Raw genomic sequence first — 14179 nt, 5'->3', positions numbered from 1 at the left:
AGCGAGTGTCCATGGCTGAAGCAGTAAGAATGGCAAAAGATTTTGCCAAAGCGTTTGTAGTAAAGGTCCCGCCGAAGCCTGAACCCTCTAACTTTAAAAGATTCCAAGCCCAGGGAAGTACTTCAAACTTTCCACCCCCGAAGAGGCAGCAAGGCCCGAATCAGAATCAGGATGCAGGAAGATTCAGAAGTGAAGGAAGACCCTTCCCCCAGAATACTTTCTCAGGAGCCTCACCTCTTTCAAGAAATCAGAGGGATGAGCTCAGAACTAAAAACCGATGTTTTGGATGCCAGGGTTTTGGTCACCAGTCAAAAGACTGCCCGACTCGTGCCATGTCAAGGGGACAGGGAAGTCAAGGACCCCGAATTCAGAGACCAACCCCTTCATACCAGTCTAATCAGGGTCCGTCTCGCCCAAGCCAGGGAAACCCCAGAAGAACTCCAGCTCAGCCATCTACCTCTGTCCAAAGTAACCTCAAAACTCCTTCCCAGAACTGGGGCAACCAAAGAGAAAGAGTTCCACCTCAGACTGCAGTAGCCAGAGCAGTCACAATTTCAGATGTAGTAGAAGAGGAAAGAGGGCAGATCTATGCTGTAGAGTTGAAAATCAAGGGCCTAACCAGTTCTCCGTCATCCATACTCCAGTAGAGTATCAGGGTAAGCCTTTTAAGCTTTTGATTGATTCAGGTAGTTCTCATTCATTCAAGGAAATCAAAGTAAGACAAATGATGCCAGAAGATAAAAAATATATCTTTTATGCATCCATTTATGCATAAAAAACCATTTATGATGAAAATCACACTTTTAATATAAAAAATATATCTTTTATGCACCCATTTATGTATAAAAATCATTTATGATGAAAATCATACTTTTAATATAAAAAAATCTTTTATGCATAAAAATCATCTATGATGAAAATCACACTTTTAATATAAAAAAATATCTTTTATGCATATGTTTATGCATAAAAAATTATTTATGATGAAAATCACACTTTTAATATAAAAAATATATCTTTTATGCACCCATTTATGCATAAAAATCATTTATGATGAAAGTAACACTTTTATAATAAATAATAATAATCTTTTATGCATACTTTTATGCATAAAAATAAAATATGATAAAAGTAACACTTTTATAAAAAAAATAATCTTTTATGCATACTTTTATGCATAAAAATCAAATATGATAAAAGTAACACTTTTATAATAAAAAAATAATCTTTTATGCATACTTCTATGCATGAAAATCAAATATGATAAAAGTAACACTTTTATAATTAAAAAATAATCTTTTATGCATACTTTTATGCATAAAAATCAAATATGATAAAAGTAACACTTTTATAATAAAAAAATAATCTTTTATGCATACTTCTATGTATGAAAATCAAATATGATAAAAGTAACACTTTTATAATAAAAAAATAACTTTTATGCATACTTCTATGCATGAAATTCAAATATGATAAAAGTAACACTTTTATAATTAAAAAAATATCTTTTATGCATACTTTTATGCATGAAATTCAAATATGATAAAAGTAATACTTTTATAATAAAAATATCTTCTATGCATACTTTTATGCATAAAAATCAAATATGATAAAAGTAACACTTTTATAATTAAAAAATATCTTTTATACATAAAAATCCATTTTGATGAAAGTAACACTTTCATAATAAAAGAAAATTATTCCTTTATGCATAAAATCTATTTTTGATGAAAGTAATACTTTCATAATAAAAAGAAAATTATTCCTTTATGCATAAAATCTATTTTTGATGAAAGTAATACTTTCATAATAAAAAGAAAATTATTCCTTTATGCATAAAAATCTATTTTGATGAAAGTAACACTTTCATAATAAAAGAAAATTATTTCTTTATGCATAAAATAATAATAATCAATATGCATTTTCTATGCATGAAAATGACACTCTTAGAGTATAGAATTGATAGGAATTACTCTTTTAGCATAATAAAAGATAATTCTTATTTCCAAAAATTTTGCCATAACCTCCTTTGTATGGCTGACCATTTTTTAATTTTTTCTACTTGATTTTGTCATAAAAATTAACTCTAATTGATTTAAAGTAATCTATACTAATCAAAATTCACTTATACAAGAGAAAACATTATAAAAAGTTTAATTCCATCAATTATCACTTAGCTAGGATAAAGAAGGGTTGATTTACTAGAGAAGAGAGGGGAATGGAGGCATAACGTCATTTGCAAGATAGGGAAGACAAAAATCATAAAAAAAATCATAAAAAAACCATGAATTGAATGAGAAAGAGAAGAATCTCCAACTTACTAATGAATCTGAGAGCTTTCTTTTGGCTTAATGGTTTGAGGGTTCAACTCTTGTTTGAGACAAGAGTGGCCACCAATCTTTTGGAAGAGGGAGGGTCAAAAACTAATGAATTATGAATTAAATTCACTGTTTTGGCACTTGGGAGAGGCAGGGTAACAGTGCATAACACTATTAAGTTTCAACAAAGGGGAGGGCTTATATTTATAGGAAAAAGTGAGCTTCTAACCAAGCCAATTGATTCTAGAATTTTCCAGATCAGTTTGGTCAATTTTTGACCATTTTTGGGTCAGTTTTGGTCACTTTTTGGATCTAACTGAAACAGGAGAGAGGAGAGATAAAAATATCCCATTATTTGGGAGTTTAAAACTCATTCAAGCATGTGAAATAGGCACCTCCTTCATGAGGGGAATTCCCCCATGCAGAGGTGTCAAAAATGCATCATTTCACCTAAATATCTCTCTTTTTTAACTATTAACCTTGTCCTTAGTCAACTCTTCATCTTATGTGAGTATTTACTCATTTTTGGGGGATTTTTCTTTTATTTCTTCATTTATCTCCTCCCTACATTTGGATGAATCTTATTGGTCCATAGGAACCTTAATTTAAAATTTCGAAAAAATCTTCACCCCCAGGATAATGCCTCTCTTGAACAGATTATACTTAATTTCTAATGCACCTTTTGAAAATCTTTTTGAACTTCTGTTTCAGGGGAACTTATTTTAATAAGATGAGAATTTTTTCTATCCAAAAATATTTAATATCTGAATATTATCTCTCTAGAATATTTTCTCTCTCTAGGTCAAAACTGGTAGAAAAAAAATCTTTTATATTTCTAAAGAGGGATTTGATTACAGGGGAAGATGCTGGACATCTTGAGAGCCTCGGGAGGAATCTTACATTCTCTCCCACTTGAAAACTCTCTCCCACTTGAAAAACGCGAGATGCCCTCATCTCGCAAACTGGGGATAATCTCGCAATAGATCGGCTTCATTCTCCCAGGTGGCATCTTCAAAAGGATAGAACTTCCATTTTACCAATAATTCTCTGAGAATTCTGTTCCTAAGAATCTTTTCTCAAACATCAAGAATTTCTTCATGTTGGAGTTCCATCTGCCCTTGGGTTGAAGAGGTTAGGATTCCATCATCAAGCACATGACTTGGGCTTGGCACATATTTCTTTAGAAGGCTTACATGAAATACATTATGAACTTTGAGATGAGGAGGCAGAAGCTCGTAGGCTAAGTCACCTACTTTCTTTGTAATCAGATATGGCCCACAATATCTGGGGGAAAACTTCTTGTACTTCACAAGAGATAAAGAACTTCTTTTGGGCCGTACTCGAATGAAGACCATATCTGCTTCTTTGAATTCTCTGTCTGTCCTCTTCTTATCTGCATACTGCTTCTGTCGATCCTGTGGGCAGCTTTAATATCTTTACGAATTGCCTGCATCTGCTGCTCCATGTCATCAAGCATTTGTCTAGACATCTCGACCCTAATCAATGGGTTGGACCAAGTTAATGGAGTTAAGCAATCTTGTCCATACAAAGCTTTGAAAGGGCTCATCCCAATACTTCTGTGATAAGAAGCATTGTAGGCGAACTCGACTAGGTGCAGATAGCTTAGCCACTTCTTGGGTTCTCTGCCACCACAGCATGACCGAAGTATATCTTCGATTACTTGATTTACCCTTTCAGTTTGACCATCGGTCTCAGGGTGATAAGCTGTGCTGAGATCCAAGAAAGTTCCCACTGCTTCGAAAAATGCAATCCAAAACCTTGAAGTAAACTTTGGATCTCGATCACTTACTATTCTCCTGGGTAGTCCATGCAATCTGAAGATTTCTTTGAGGAACACTCTAGCCACATCCACTGCAATGTAGGTTTCTTTTACTGGGATCAGATGGGCAACTTTGGTTAGTCTGTCAACTACCACGAAGATGGAGTTGTAACCTGATTGCACTGAAGGTAAGCCAGTAATAAAATCCATACTGATACATTCCCACTTCATCTGGGGATGTAACTTCCCAGGCATTTTTACTCTTTCAGCTTTGACTTTCTGGCATGTCAGACATTGACGTACATGATTCAGTACATCCTTTTTCTGACCAAGCCAAAAGAAGCTTTTCTTTACAGACATGTAGGTTTTGATGAAACTTGGATGTCCTGCTCTATAAGGCTATCATGGGCTTCATTCAGAATTTGATCCTTGGTTCCCACATCATTGGGGATGCATAGCCTGCGATTTTATAATACATAATGCCATCATCCAGGGTGTACCCTTGAACTCTGTTCAACTCCTGAGGAGTTTTGCTTTCCTGCATAAGTAGGGTAGCAATAAGGCCAAAGAATCTGTCCTGCACGATCTTCTCTCTTGCTTCAATAATCAAGGGATTTGATAATACAGTAATTGCAAGCAAGGAGGCTTTTCTACTGAGGGCATCTGCTACCACATTCTCTTTGCCGGGGCGGTACTTGATTTCAAAATCAAATTCCTGTAGGGTCTGCATCCACCTTCTTTGGCGCATGTTGAGGTCCTTCTGAGTAAAGATCCACTTTGGCGCATGTTGAGGTCCTTCTGAGTAAAGATCCACTTTAAGCTCTGATGATCTGTCTCATCAAAGTGAATCTTTTTCCCAGTAGGTAATGTCTCCACAACTTTAAGGCATAGACTACTGAAAGTAATTCCAGGTCGTGGATAGCATAATTCCTCTCATGCGTTCTGAGCTTTCGGGATTCATAGGCCACTGCATGACCTTCCTGCATGAGTGCACCTCCCAGGGCAAAACCATTTGCATCAATTATTACCTCAAAGGGTAGAGAAAAATCTGGCAGCTTCGGAACGGGACTGGTTACCAAGGCGGTCTTCAGCTTATCAAAAGCACTCTGACACCTGGCAGTCCACTGAAATGGGGTATTTTTCTTGAGAAGATTAGTCAGGGGGGAAGCTATGAGGGCATACTTTGGTATAAAAATCCTATACCAACCAGTCAATCCCAAGAATCCTCTGACTTCTTTCACTATCTTTGGTTCCGGCCAATCTATGACTACTTGGACTTTTACGGAATCTGGAGAAATTCCATCTTTGGATACCAAAAAGCCCAAGTATTTAACGTGGTTGGTAGAGAAAGTGCATTTGCTCTTTTTGGCAAAGAGTTGATGCTTCCTTAGAATCTCAAGAACTTTTATGACAGCTGCATTCCTTGAGTAAATCAGAATGTCATCAAAGAAAACTAGAACAAAATCATCCAAGTATTCTCTGAGGATGTCCTGCATTAGGCGATTGAATGTAGCTGGGGCATTAGTTAATCCGAACGGCATGACAGTAAATTCATAATGCCCATAGCGAGTATTGATGGCTGTTTTTGGTATATCTTGATCATTGATCCTGATCTGGTAATACCCGGATTTGAGATCTATCTTTGTGAAGATCTAGGCTCCATTTAGCCTGTCCAAAAGCTCATCAATTCTTGGGATAGGATACTTATTCTTAACTGTCAGGCTGATTTAGACCTCTGTAGTCCACACAGAGTCTAAGCGTTCCATCTTTCTTTTTTTGAAAGAGAATTGGCACACCCCAAGGTGAAACACTGGGTCTTACAAACCCTTGTTCTAATAGCTGTCTAAGCTGTTCCTTGAGTTTGATGCCAGAAGAGAACAAAGTAAGACAAATGATGCCACCTCAAATGATGCCACATTCTTCTTACATGGACAAGGGCAAGAGACCTATGGGTGATGCTTCTTATGAGAGATCAAATGCCAGTATTCCAAGAACTTCATCCTTTATGCAAGATGCAAGAAGAGGGTATGAACAGAAGGGATTTAAAGATGCAGGTGATTGGCAATTGGAAGATGAGCAAATGCATAGACACTTGGGTGAAGGAAGAGGATTTGATGATCCAAGAGCACGGCAGAGGGGTTCAAGAATGCATGGTGATTTTGACAATGCTCTGAAGGACAAAATCGCGTTGATATAAAGATCACCAAAATCGGATACCGTTTGAATAGAGAAAAAAAAAATCAAGTAAGTGGTCTTTGCAAGGAGGGATCAATTACGCGCATGGAAATGACTAGAGGAGGTCAAAACAAGGGAGCCCGGAATGAAAATGATCAAAGACAACCGGAAGCAATGATGGCAACGAGTTCATCAACGAGGAATGAAGAAAGTTCAACCATAAAAGCACCATCTCCAGATGAATCTCAGCCAGTGGAAATGCCTCAATCTTTGGGAACTACTCCGCTAACAGTGGACATGATGTTAATGGCTATGGAGAGTATGTTTCAAAGGATTGAAAATAACCAAACAAATCGGCAACAACAATTTGGTGAACACCTCATGGAACGGTTCGACAAGCGACACCACTACCTGGATGACGTGATGCAAAGAGGGTTAAAAGACTTGAGAGGAGCCAATTCACTAATGGCTTTCTCCAAGTCTTTTAACCCTCTTTGCATCACGTCATCCAGGTAGTGGTGTCGCTTGTCGAACCGTTCCATGAGGTGTTCACCAAATTGTTGTTGCCGATTTGTTTGGTTATTTTCAATCCTTTGAAACATACTCTCCATAGTCATTAACATCATGTCCACTGTTAGCGGAGTAGTTCCCAAAGATTGAGGCATTTCCACTGGCTGAGATTCATCTGGAGATGGTACTTTTATGGTTGAACTTTCTTCATTCCTCGTTGATGAACTCGTTGCCATCATTGCTTCCGGTTGTCTTTGAACGCGAAGCATTGATAGAGCAATATGGGTTGGTGTAAATTCAGCCACATGGAACATTCTTCTCCGAATTTTGGGTATTCATTTGAGGTTTCGAGGACGAAACCATTGGGGAAGGGATGGTTTATAAGAAAGCATTATGGGCCCAAGGCCATGGACAACTAGTAAGTAGGTGTGAACTCTTGGGTGGAGTATAAATACCAATGTAAATGGGATTATGGCTCATTCATGATAATGTTATCTGTTCCAAGAATCAATGGTGAGCTTCTCCCGTGAGATGCTAAGTGGTGACTCCTTCATGAGCCACTCCCTTGGTGAGGGACTAACCCACCCCTGTTACTTTCTTTCATTGGTATCAGAGCATGGCTTTTGATCCATGATTTTTAATTTTTCTTTTCTTCTTCTCATTTCATGAAATTTCTGCTTCATTTGATTCATGGGGGAAGGGGATATGGCTAAGGTAGAGTTTGTGGTTCAAATCTGAGCACATGGACCTATTTTTTTTGAATGAGTGGACCAAATTGGGGAAAATTCACTAATCTTGATTAGTAGTTGTTAATCAAAAACGTTTTTCTGTTTGGGAGCTTTCTTGCAAACCCTAGCCATGGAATCTCAACATGAGCAAAGGGCATTGAGTCTCTCATGTATCTAGCAATGTTTTATGAAGTATTTCACCTATTTTCCATGAGAAATGGGGCTCCCAATGTGGCTGAAAATCACTACCAAAGCTGCCCACGTTTTTCACCAAAGTGACCCTAATCTTCATCTCCTTCAACAAATTCAAGCATTAAGGCTTCCCGGGTGACATTGGTGAGTTGCTCCATCACTTCCTTACCATTTTGAAGCATTCTTTCAAGCTATGGAGTGAATTAGGATTTTATTACACATAAAATCCTAATTTTCAGAAATTGGACTTTAATCATGGCCATTCATGCTGCTCTTTATGCATTATGAATGCTTGAATGCTACACATAGCCATTCAATGCTATGCCTTGCATATTGGCATAAGTGAGCATAGCTTTTGGCACATTTGGGGGATTGAATAAAATGTTTTGGGTTGGAAGCCGCTTTTTGGTGACACCGTTTTCCATTGCCGGTTGCACGTTTTTGGTCATAACTCTCTCATACGAACTCCGTTTTTGGAGTTCTAGTACTCAAAACGACCGGCTCGTCGTTCTCTTCTTCGAGACGAGCTATAGGTCTTGAGGTGCAGGATTCAGCAAGTGCTCTCTGTTTTCACTTTTGTACTGGATTTTCTAGTCCCGAGCGGGAACTCGCGCCCAGAACGCGACCAGAGATCATCGCTTCGTGACACTTGGATGTTGTTGATGTATGTGGAAATGTATTGACATTGCCATGAGTGGATGTGATGAAGGAAGCACTATGAACCATGTATTATGATATGAATGAGCATGAGTCATGCTATAAATCAATTGTAAGTCAACTCTACTCATTCATTTGAGCTTGTAACCACATTCCACTCACGATTGTACCCCACTTTATTCCTAGAATCTAGAATGAAGTAAGGGTACCTTGGCATTTGGAGGAGAGGCCAAGGGGAGAATGTCTTGAATCTTCCTTGCCGTTAGTGCCGGGTAACGCGGTAAGGAAGAGGATTAGGTACTTGGTGGTAAAGAAATGGCCTCAACCTTCACCTTGGGGATATAAACTTGGTGAAGGGGTGAGAAGTGCTTGGCCGGGAGATCGGCAAGCATCTATGTGCTTCATCGACCACTTCATTCGACTTGAGCAAACAAGCAAATCCTCTACATCGACTTCTTATGCAAAAGGACAAAATTGATGCCATAAGGTCACATGCTCAGATGGAAAAATGATTGAGGCTTGATTTGCTTACAGTGGTCAAATGCATAAGGATTTTAATACTTGATTGAGATGCTTTGATTTGATTGAGATTTGGTGCAAAAAGAGGGGAGACTATGGCAAAATTTTTACAAAATTTGCCTACTTGCAGCCAGGACAAATCCTTGAATTTCTAGGGTTTTTCAAAAGCTTTTCAAATCTGTCCTAAAAGCCCTTCAATCTACCCGAAAACCTCTTTCAAACAAGCTAAAGATCACTCAAATCGGAGTAGTATTGAGCGGTCAAAGTCAAGAGTTGACTTTCAGCTAGAATAGTTGACTGGTCAAAGGCTGTTGACTTTTTCAAATATGTTTTTGGGGATCCTTACTCGTCTCGTCAAGAGCTTCGCATCGATATAAAGATCACCCAAATCGGATAAGAATTGGGCGGTTAACATCAAGAGTTGACTTTTAGCTGGTACAGTTGACTAGTCAAAGGCTGTTGACTTTTTCAGATTTGTTTTTGGGGATTCTTATCTCGTCGAGAGCTTCGCGTTGATATAAAGATCACCCAAATCGGATACCGTCTGAATAGAGAAAAAAAAAATCAAGTAAGTGGTCTTTGCAAGGAGGGATCAATTACGCGCATGGAAATGACTAGAGGAGGTCAAAACAAGGGAGCCCGGAATGAAAATGATCAAAGACAACCGGAAGCAATGATGGCAACGAGTTCATCAACGAGGAATGAAGAAAGTTCAACCATAAAAGCACCATCTCCAGATGAGCCAGTGGAAATGCCTCAATCTTTGGGAACTACTCCGCTAAACAGTGGACATGATGTTAATGGCTATGGAGAGTATGTTTCAAAGGATTGAAAATAACCAAACAAATCGGCAACAACAATTTGGTGAACACCTCATGGAACGGTTCGACAACAAGCGACACCACTACCTGGATGACGTGATGCAAAGAGGGTTAAAAGACTTGGAGAAAGCCATTAGTGAATTGGCTCCTCTCAAGCTCAATCAAGAAGCCGATATGAATGGAATGGATGGTGTACATTATAATGCCAAACATGATGGAAAGCCTTCTATGCCAGAAGAGAACAAAGTAAGACAAATGATGCCACCTCAAATGATGCCACATTCTTCTTACATGGACAAGGGCAAGAGACCTATGGGTGATGCCTCTTATGAGAGATCAAATGCCAGTATTCCAAGAACTTCATCCTTTATGCAAGATGCAAGAAGAGGGTATGAACAGAAGGGATTTAAAGATGCAGGTGATTGGCAATTGGAAGATGAGCAAATGCATAGACACTTGGGTGAAGGAAGAGGATTTGATGATCCAAGAGCACGGGAGAGGGGTTCAAGAATGCATGGTGATTTTGACAATGCTGTGAAGGACAAAATCATATTTAATAAGTTCAAAGGAGAATCAAATTCTATCGAAGACTTTGAAGAGTGGGCAAACAAGATGGATCTCTACTTCGAAATCAGCCCAAGGAGCGAGATTGCCAAAGTCTACTTCGCCTCACTTCACCTTAAAGGTTTTGCTCACACTTGGTGGAGGAGGAAGCAATCTCATGGTTATGTCATCACTACTTGGGAAGAATTCAAGAATGACATGGCAGAAGAGTTTGCTTCTCGCATGCAAAGGGACAATCACATTGTGGAATGGGATAAGCTAGAGCAAATCACTACCGTGAAGGAATATTCTCACAAGTTTCTAAAGCTTCTATTATACTTGGACGACTTTGATGAGCATTATCTTGTTGTCAAGTATATAAGGGGCTTGAAAGCTCCTATTGGTGGTGATGTCAAGTCTCATGAACCCGCCACTTTGAAGAAGGCAATGATGCTTGCAGAAATTCATGAAGAGAAGTACTTGACAAAGTGGGCTAGCAAAGGGAATATCAAAGGGGAAGTGATCACAAGGACTGACATGGGTTCTCATGCAAACACAAGACCTAATCTTCCAAGATTTCCTACCGTGTATGGTAGAGGGTCTAATAGACTTCCATTTAAACCACCATTTATGTCCAACAAAGCTACATACAATGAGTCCAAGCCAGCAAATGGGGGTTCAAAAAGCAAGGTTATCAAGGAGGACCGTTTGCATGAAATGAGGCTCAAAGGTCTATGTTTCAAATGTGGAGAAAAATGGAACAAGGATCACTTCAAAGTATGCAAATCCAAGGATATTTCCATAAGCTACATTATCACTGAGGACAATGCTAATCATGAGGAGGAGTAATTCCTTGAATGCAATGATGCCTTAGGATGGGGAGATCCTCATGAGGGTGGAGGTTCTCATGATGATGGTTTTGATGAAGAAAATCCCGAGTTTCCTTTTGATCCGGGTGGGAAACTAAAGTTTGCTCATGACAAAATGGGATGCCTCTATGCGTGTGGAATGAAAACAATAGTGCACATACTACCTTGTGTACAATCTCTCATGATGCTTATGCGGGAAGTAAGGGTGCCAACACATTGAGATTGAAGATCAAGGTGAATGGGAGAACAGCATATGCACTCATTGATACTGGAAGCACGCATAGTTTTGTCAATAAAAGGTCTTTGAACACTCTCAAAATGCAACCAACTTCTTTACCAAACAAGCACATGGTGCAAGTGGCCAATGGTGATTCAATGGGTTGCAATATGAAGTGTCAAAGTACAGAATTGGAGTTGTCCAAGAACTACTCTTGCAAAGTTGATCTTTTGGTGATTGAGTTGGGACCAATTGACATAGTACTTGGATGTGATTGGCTGTCCACTTTGAACTCTTTTACCATAAACTTACAGAAAAGTTTCATGAGTTTTGTGCATCATGGAGGGGTTATTACATTGAATGGAATGCAAGGGTGCAAGCTCTTCATGATCAATGCTACTCAAATGAAGAAAGAGTTCAAGAAAGAGGGCTATGTTTATGTACTACAGCTTTGCAAAGAGGAAGATAATAGCAAAAAGGATTGCATCGAAAATGTGGACATGGTTAAGCTACTCAAGGATTATGAAGATGTGTTTACCATGCCAAAATCAATGCCGCCAAAGAGGAGTGTTGATCATGCTATTGATTTGGAACCAAATGCCAAACCAATCAACAAGCCTCCTATCGTTTGTCAAAGGTTGAAAAGGAAGAGGTGGCAAAGCAAGTCAAAGAACTCATTGACATGGGATGGGTTGAACCAAGTCAATCTCCTTTTGCTTCTCCGGTGCTACTTGTGAAGAAAAAGGATGGTACTTTCCGCATGTGCATTGATTACCGTGATTTGAATAAGATCACCATCAAAAATCGATTTCCAATACCAAGGGTGGATGATCTTTTGGATGAGTTGAAGGGTGCCACATGCTTTTCAAAGATTGATTTGCGTTCCGGATACCATCAAATAAGGATGAAAAGTGGTGATGAGTTCAAAACAACATTTCGTACAGAAAGGGGTCTTTACCAATTCATGGTTATGCCGTTTGGATTATGCAATGCACCGCCAACTTTTCAAGCATTGATGAACAAAGTGCTTCAACCTTTCCTCTACAAGTTTGTATTGGTCTTTTTCGATGACATACTTATCTATAGCAAAGATGAGGAAGTGCATTTGAAGCACGTGAAAGAGGTTTTGGAGGTCTTGAGGCAAAACAAGTTGTATGTTAAGGAGACAAAATGTACCTTCATGGCACATGAGGTGGAATATTTGGGTCACATTGTGAGCAAGGATGGCATTTGTGTGGATCCAAAGAAAGTGAAATGTATTAGGAATTGGCCAGTTCCTTCAAACACTACTCAATTGAGGGGATTTTTGGGGTTATCTTCATTCTATAGGCGCTTTATTGCCCACTATGCAGAAATTGCAGCCCCAATGACGGATAAATTGAAGAAGGAAACCTTCTTTTGGGATGCCATTGCCAACAAAAGCTTTGAAGATATGAAGAAGATGCTCACATCAGCACCTATTTTGGTATGTCCAGACTTCACCAAACCTTTCACAATAAGGGCGGATGTGTTGAAAATACAAGTGAATAGGGTGTGTGTGGGAACAAGCTCTTGGATAGAGGCTGTAAAAGAGGAGATGTAATTGTGAAAGAACCTGTGAAAAGGTTAGAAGAATCTATTGGGAGAGAATAATGGGTAGCATGAGGGAATTTAGGAGTGTGGAGATATTCTGGGAGATAATCTGGGAAAAGAGAAGAGGTGGAGAGAATCAGGCAAGAGGTGGAGATATTCAGGGAGTGAATCATGGAGAAATCAAGGGGATTTGATGCTTGATGTAAACACTATAAATTGAGGCATAGCCCTAATGAGAATTTGTTGGTTTTTGAGTATCCATGCCTACATTAATCTATCTGCTAATTATTCACTAATTACGTCTTAATTATTTGCTAATCACTTTGTTAATTATGTTGATTCTAGTGTTTGATCCACCATAGCTCATCATTTTGCTCAAATTTCAACATGGTATCAGAGCCATGCCTAGAATCAACCAGATTTATGAGCCCATTAGTGAATTAATCAGGATTAGTAGGTAATTAGCAAAAACAATTAGTTTTTAGTGAGTTTTTCATCTTCCCCTTCACCCCCAGCCAGTGGAGGGTCTCTAGCATCTAGCACACATCAAATTAGGGCAAAAGCTTCTAACCATAGCTAGCTAAGCTCCTTGGCTTCAAGCCCATCAAGAAAACGCAGCAAACCGCCGGCGGATTCAGGAGAAATCGACGTTTTTTCCAGCGCATTTTTTCCTGACAGTTTTGCAGATCTTGTGCTCATCAAGTCAAATTGCTTCAATTCCTCCTAGCCCAAGGGGTAATCAAGCATGCTCTACAAGCTGGTGAAGACAGAAATCAATTTCATCAAGTCTACAGAGAGATCAAAGCTCTTCATCAAATCTGCAGGTGACTTTGGTAAAACAGAGATTAAGCTTTCATTATTTGGTCAAATCTTGTGTTTCTTGGCTTAATCCTCTACTAGACTCATTGCTATTGATGCCTTTGAAAGCATTTGAGCTCATTTGAAGTGGAAGGCACCAGATCTGAGCTCCCCGCATACTCTGTTTTCTGCACACAAACCAGAGCATTAATTTGCTAATCAGTGATTAATCAGTGCTAATCACTGTACTTTGGTGCAATTGAGGGTTCAAATTAACCATTAGGTATCTAAAGCTTCATATTGCAAATCGGAGTTGGTTTGATACTCCAACCATCCCGTACAAATTGGTTACTCTCAATTTAATGTAATTTCTGGTGATTTTATGCTGATAAAATTATTGTAATCATCTATTAAACACCAGATTGAGTTGTAAAAGGGTAGACACTGCCCTTGAATCTTGAATTTGGATCAAGAGGTAAG

The sequence above is a fragment of the Cibotium barometz genome, chromosome 60 (genome assembly GCF_041138505.1).
Source record: "Cibotium barometz isolate CiBa-2024 chromosome 60, ASM4113850v1, whole genome shotgun sequence".
In the NCBI taxonomy this organism is placed as follows: Eukaryota; Viridiplantae; Streptophyta; class Polypodiopsida; order Cyatheales; family Cibotiaceae; genus Cibotium; species Cibotium barometz.
This window is presented reverse-complemented; position numbering follows the sequence as displayed.